Source organism: Talpa occidentalis, unplaced genomic scaffold (assembly GCF_014898055.3).
Source record: "Talpa occidentalis isolate TD23 unplaced genomic scaffold, MPIMG_talOcc4v2.1 talOcc4.14, whole genome shotgun sequence".
In the NCBI taxonomy this organism is placed as follows: Eukaryota; Metazoa; Chordata; class Mammalia; order Eulipotyphla; family Talpidae; genus Talpa; species Talpa occidentalis.
Genome location: NW_023601433.1, coordinates 36,639,608 through 36,644,861, shown reverse-complemented (window position 1 = coordinate 36,644,861; position 5,254 = coordinate 36,639,608). Strand labels below are relative to the sequence as shown.

At 41.7% G+C, this 5,254-nt stretch overlaps 1 pseudogene; it reads left to right on the top strand.

The window, feature by feature from the left end:
* Positions 1-4,740: 4,740 nt before the first annotated feature.
* Positions 4,741-4,854, top strand: LOC119245439 (U4 spliceosomal RNA; annotated as a pseudogene).
* Positions 4,855-5,254: the final 400 nt, after the last annotated feature.

Genomic DNA, 5,254 nt, shown 5'->3' with positions numbered 1-5,254 from the left:
CTTGATCCCTTTACATCATTCAAAGAGTATTGTGATGCACTGTGGGTTAAAAAGCTTTGCTAGGCAATGCCTTTCAGGTCTTGGGCTTATTAAACAGTAGAGATTCTTTGCTCTCTATGAGACTCTAGCAGCACATGAAAATTAGCGTGGAAAGAAAAAACATATGGGCAAATAAATGAGACGTGATCAGTAAAACTTCATTTTCCATAAAAATTATAAGAACAAGATGAGGTCAAAGATTTGGATTTTACTGTAATGGTAAGCATTGCCCTTTGCAAGCTGGATTAAGACAGTGGGGTTGGCAGGAGAGAAAAATGAACCTAACTCTTCTTGATCCAAGACTAAATTAGGCTCTATCTTGCTGCTAATGAAGCCATCAAAGGAGGCGGCGTTTGGTTGTTTACAAATATAGCTCACATGAAGTCACGGAACATCTCAGTAGCACTATTATATAGACCAGCAAGTCATAACTCAAGAAGAACAGAATGGCAAGAATGTACATTCAGACCAACCTTTACCAAAACCAAAACAAAGTACTGCTGTTACCCACAGTAGGCTGGCCAGGATGCAGGAATTCTTAGTTATGTTTGTAACTAGGAAGTATTTCCAGAAAGTTCTATATGGCTCTAAGCTGAAGTCAGAGGTTATATTGGGGATCCCACCAGGAGCCTAACCTACATGGAACAGACATAAAATAGTAAACTCAGTTTACTAAAAAAGTCTTAGTAACAGAATTTTTCTGAAAATAATTAATAGGAAAAATTTATAAGAATAGAAGCAACACACTAGGCTCACACTAATAGAAATGATAAGTGGTTCTCATTGTTGAGAAAGCATGTTCTGTGTGCTAACCATTGTATTAGCTACTTGGCACATACTGTCTCAAGTTTCCAAATATGACTATGAAAGACCAACATCTTCATCTGAGTGAAAGCTAAGGAGTTTGCCTGAAGGTTATAATCAATCCAGGATTTGAATCCAACTCTATCTGACACTGAACTACAGGTGAATTACACTTTAATTAAAATGTTAATTGTTGGGGCCTCCCTGCTGGCACAAGGGGTTAAGATGCAGCACCATGAAGCCATCCGCAGCCACTGCAGCACAAGTTCGATCCCCGGCCAGGGAGGTGACCCACATGGCACAGCAGACCTTTCCTGTCTCGCCCGCTGCTCCCCTCAGCAGTGTATTTCAGTCACTCCACCTGTTCTGCTCCCCACTCTGTCTCTGGTGACTCCTCTCACCTCCCACACCCCTGGCCTGTACCCCAGTTGTTCTACATACAAATAAAATCTTTTAAAAAAATATGTTAATTGTAAGAATTATAACCCATGTTCTTTATGGAAGAACAAACAAAATTCCCCTTGTTTTTCAAGAGCAAATACCTGGCAATCAAAAAAAGAAAATGCAAGGAAGACTTAAAAAATACCAGAAATGATCATGGTCCACAATTGGTGAATTTCAGTGTAGACATTGTTTTAAATATGTAAATATCCTAAGACTGCCATTAAAAATTAGACAGCTTTATAAACAAATTGTAGGAAACAGATAATACCGTAGATGCCATATGTATAAATTTTTTAAAAAGATTTATTTATTTATTTATTTATTTATTTATTTATTTATTTATTTATTTATTTATACAAGCACTAGGTACAGTCAGAAGCACGGGAGGGTGAGAGAATTCACCAGAGCCAGAGCAGGAAGCAGAACAGGCAGAAGGACCAAAGTACACTGCTGAGGGGAGCAGCAGGCGGCAGGAGAGGATTGCGCATCATGTGGGACCCTCGCCCGGTTGTCAGGGATCGAAACTGTGCTGCAGAGGCTGCGGGCAGCTTCGCAACCCAGCGCTCAACCGCTGTGCCACCGGGGAGGCCCCCATATGTATAAAATTTAAGAAAGTAATTTAAATAAAGTTAAAAACATATAACTCAGGAGTAAAATAACAAATTTGATGAGTGACCGACAGAGAATAAGAGTTTGCCTGGATTGGCCATCATGAATTCTTTAATCATTGGAGACCATTTTTGCATAAAGATGTTCATTTCAACAAACTTATTGACATCTAATACAGAGTTCTCTAACTCTTGGGTTTTAGGAAGTCCTTCAGACATTCCTAGTGTTCCTTTTAGAGGAGTGTTAGTGGGAACCTCCTAAAAAACTGGCCAGAAAGTTATCAAACTATCTTGCCCTCATGTCATATTGTTATTCAAAAAGCAAAATATACCAGGTCATTCTGACCATCATCCAGAGAAGCAGCTATCACCTTACAATACCTGAATCTTGTAATACCTGAATCTTATCTTCAAGGCTAGAAACAAATTCATTAAATAACTCTTTCCCAGGATCCAACGTTAACGTATCCACTGAGCATTATATGGGTGGGTGTCACCTTTCCACTTAAATTCACATTACTTCCTTGGTGACAGAGAGCTCTGAAATATTCCTCATCTGCAAAGAATATCTTCATATTCTTTTAAAAATAATACATGTCTTCATATTTCAGATAATACAGAAAATCATAGCTATGAATGTCAAAAAACAGAAAAACTATAATTGGGAACATTAAAATCATCTTAAATCCTTAATCCAGTGACAATGCTATTAATATTTTAGCTCAATAAATATATCAGTTATGATAGGACAGAGCAACTGTGCTGAATATTCCTCACTAGCTTTCCTGAAATAACTCCTTTCCTTCCCACCTTCGAATATGGAGTCAACCCCACACAGCAGGTTTCTCGGCCGCTTCTTTGGCCCTTTTGCTGGCTTCCTTATCTCTCTGGTATAAACATGCTTTCTAACAGATGAGTTTTCTAGCCTTAAAGAGTGTCAGGATCCTGTCAGTGGAGAGTGTCCTGCCCAGATTCTCCCTTTAGAACTATAGTTTCAACATCTGCTTGAGTATATGTTGCCTCTCGATGACTCACAACTTAATCTGTCTTGGGGAATTGCTCTGGCCAAAGGAAACTATCTTCTAGGTTTTATGCTCCCACTGCAGGCAGCCCACTTCCAGGGACTTATCAATATGAAGATACCAACACCCAGCCCCCCCAGGACTTAGTTTGGACAACCGTGAAGGGCCAGTCCAGCTCCAGATATCTCTGAAATCCAACTGGCTGATGTTAAACCGCTATCTTTTACAGCAGTTCTATTCCCCCCTTTACCCCACCCTGCTCCCATTGTACCACTATAGAGATAGTTCCCCAGACTATTCCCTAAATAAACTTCTCCCATGCAATTCTCAATTCTCTGTCTCAGAATCTGTTTCCCAGTGAAACTGATTTAAAAGAGCTGGTTCTGGAAGTGGTTTGAAGAAGACAACTCTAGCTGGATTTTGGAATTCCATCGCACTGGAGACTGTTGGTGAGGGCCATACTGCAACAGGGTGGTCCCCAGGAAAGGGGGAGGTTCCCTGCCCCACCCAAGGGAGGGTGGAGCTGAGCAGGAAGAGGAGAAGCTGCAGAAGAGACTAAGGAAGGAAGCAGGATGGAGCAAGGAGACCTGGAGGAGGCGCATGGAGCCTAGAGACACGTGAAGAAACTGCGCTTGTCTTTTGGTCGTGGACTGGGTGACACAGATGTGGGTGAGACCCGTGGGGAGGTAACAATGGCAGCTTTTATCTTGATGTTGATTTTGCTCTTTTCCTTCCGGGCTTGTCCAGTTGTTTGTGACCCTTTTCTGTGGGTCCCCACTGGAAGATGCTTTAAACTTGTGGCAGGCTTTGGGGCCTTGTTCTGGGCCAATCCCATTTGGATGGACTTTTACCCACGAGGGGACGGGTAACTCTGGATGCTTCATTTAGAAACTAGACTAAAAACTAAAAACTAGACTCTTTGCCTTACCTGTATTGTTTCCTAGTTTTATTAAAGTTCCTTCCCATTAAAGTCTCCTATGTTTTGTGTTGATGCGGCGGATGGCAGAACCCATGTAGAATAGGCAGGTTTGCGGGGTTTGGGCTGCCCCTCTCCCTGTCCTATAACAATACCACTGGGGGTGGGTGGAGCAAACACAGTCACTGGCATTCTGTAGTAGACCAGTTCTTAAGACTTTCACTTACGGTATAAAAGGATAGGATAGGAATTAAACAGTGTGTGCACAACTAGGTGCTATTTCTCAGGTACTTGAGAGTTAAGAGGAAGAAGTAATTATGAGAGCAATGAAATTGTTGGCTCTTCATGAGTACCACCTACATCTTAGATTGTAAACATCTAAGGGCAATGTGTCCTTTTTTTTTTTTTTTAAGATTTATTTATGCATACAAGAAATGGGATGTAGGCCAGAGGTTGGGGGGGGGCAGTGAGAGGATTCACCAGAGACAAAGTGGGGAGCAGAACAGGCAGATCCACCGAAACACACTGCTGAGGGGAGCAGGGACTGAGACAGTAAAGGTCCGCTGTGCCATGTGGGTTAATTCCCTGGCCGGGGATCGAACTCATGCCACAGTGGCTGGTGGTAGCTTGATGTCGCTGATATTTTAACCACTGTGCCACCAGGGAGGCCCTGTCCCTTTTTATTTTTAAGGTAAAACATGAAAGCAGAGGACACCTTCCAACTTTACAGCATCTGGAGACACTCTCACTTGCTGCAGCTTGAGAGCAGAAACAAGACAGGCCCAGAACTTAAATATCAGGAGAATGGAGCCCCAGGGAATAATTCCAACAAACTTGCCTTAATAATGTCAGGGCCATGGTTGGAAAGGACTGGTAACCTGAAATTTGCAATAAGAAAAAAGGGTTCAGCTTAGCGCAGTGGCAGTATCGTAGCCAATGAGGTTTATCTGAGGCGCGCTTATTGCTAAAAGAAAAAAGGGTTCAATGCATTTAAGAATCTTGAAAACTCAGACTCATCTGAATGCTCTTGGTCTACGGAAGTGGCTCAGCCTTCTCTATTAAGGGTTATTATTCCTCTCTTGCTTGCTTGATTGCTTGGAGACAATGCTAAGGCCACATACTCCCGGTAGAAGCTTTCCCACATGGAATTACTATTCTTCTCACAAAAGAATTTCTTTGTAGTGTGGGATGCTATCAATACTTCAAAATTGGACTCCATCCTCTCCAATCCTTATACTTCTTTATCAGCTAAGTTTATGTGACATCTAGATCCTTTGTTGTCATTTCAATGTTCACAGCCTCTTTATCTGAGGTAGTTTGCATTTTAAGAAAATACCTTATTTGCTCATCCATAGAAACAACTGCTTATCTGTTGAAGTTTTATGATAGGATTTCAGCAATTCAGTCACATCTTGAGGCAC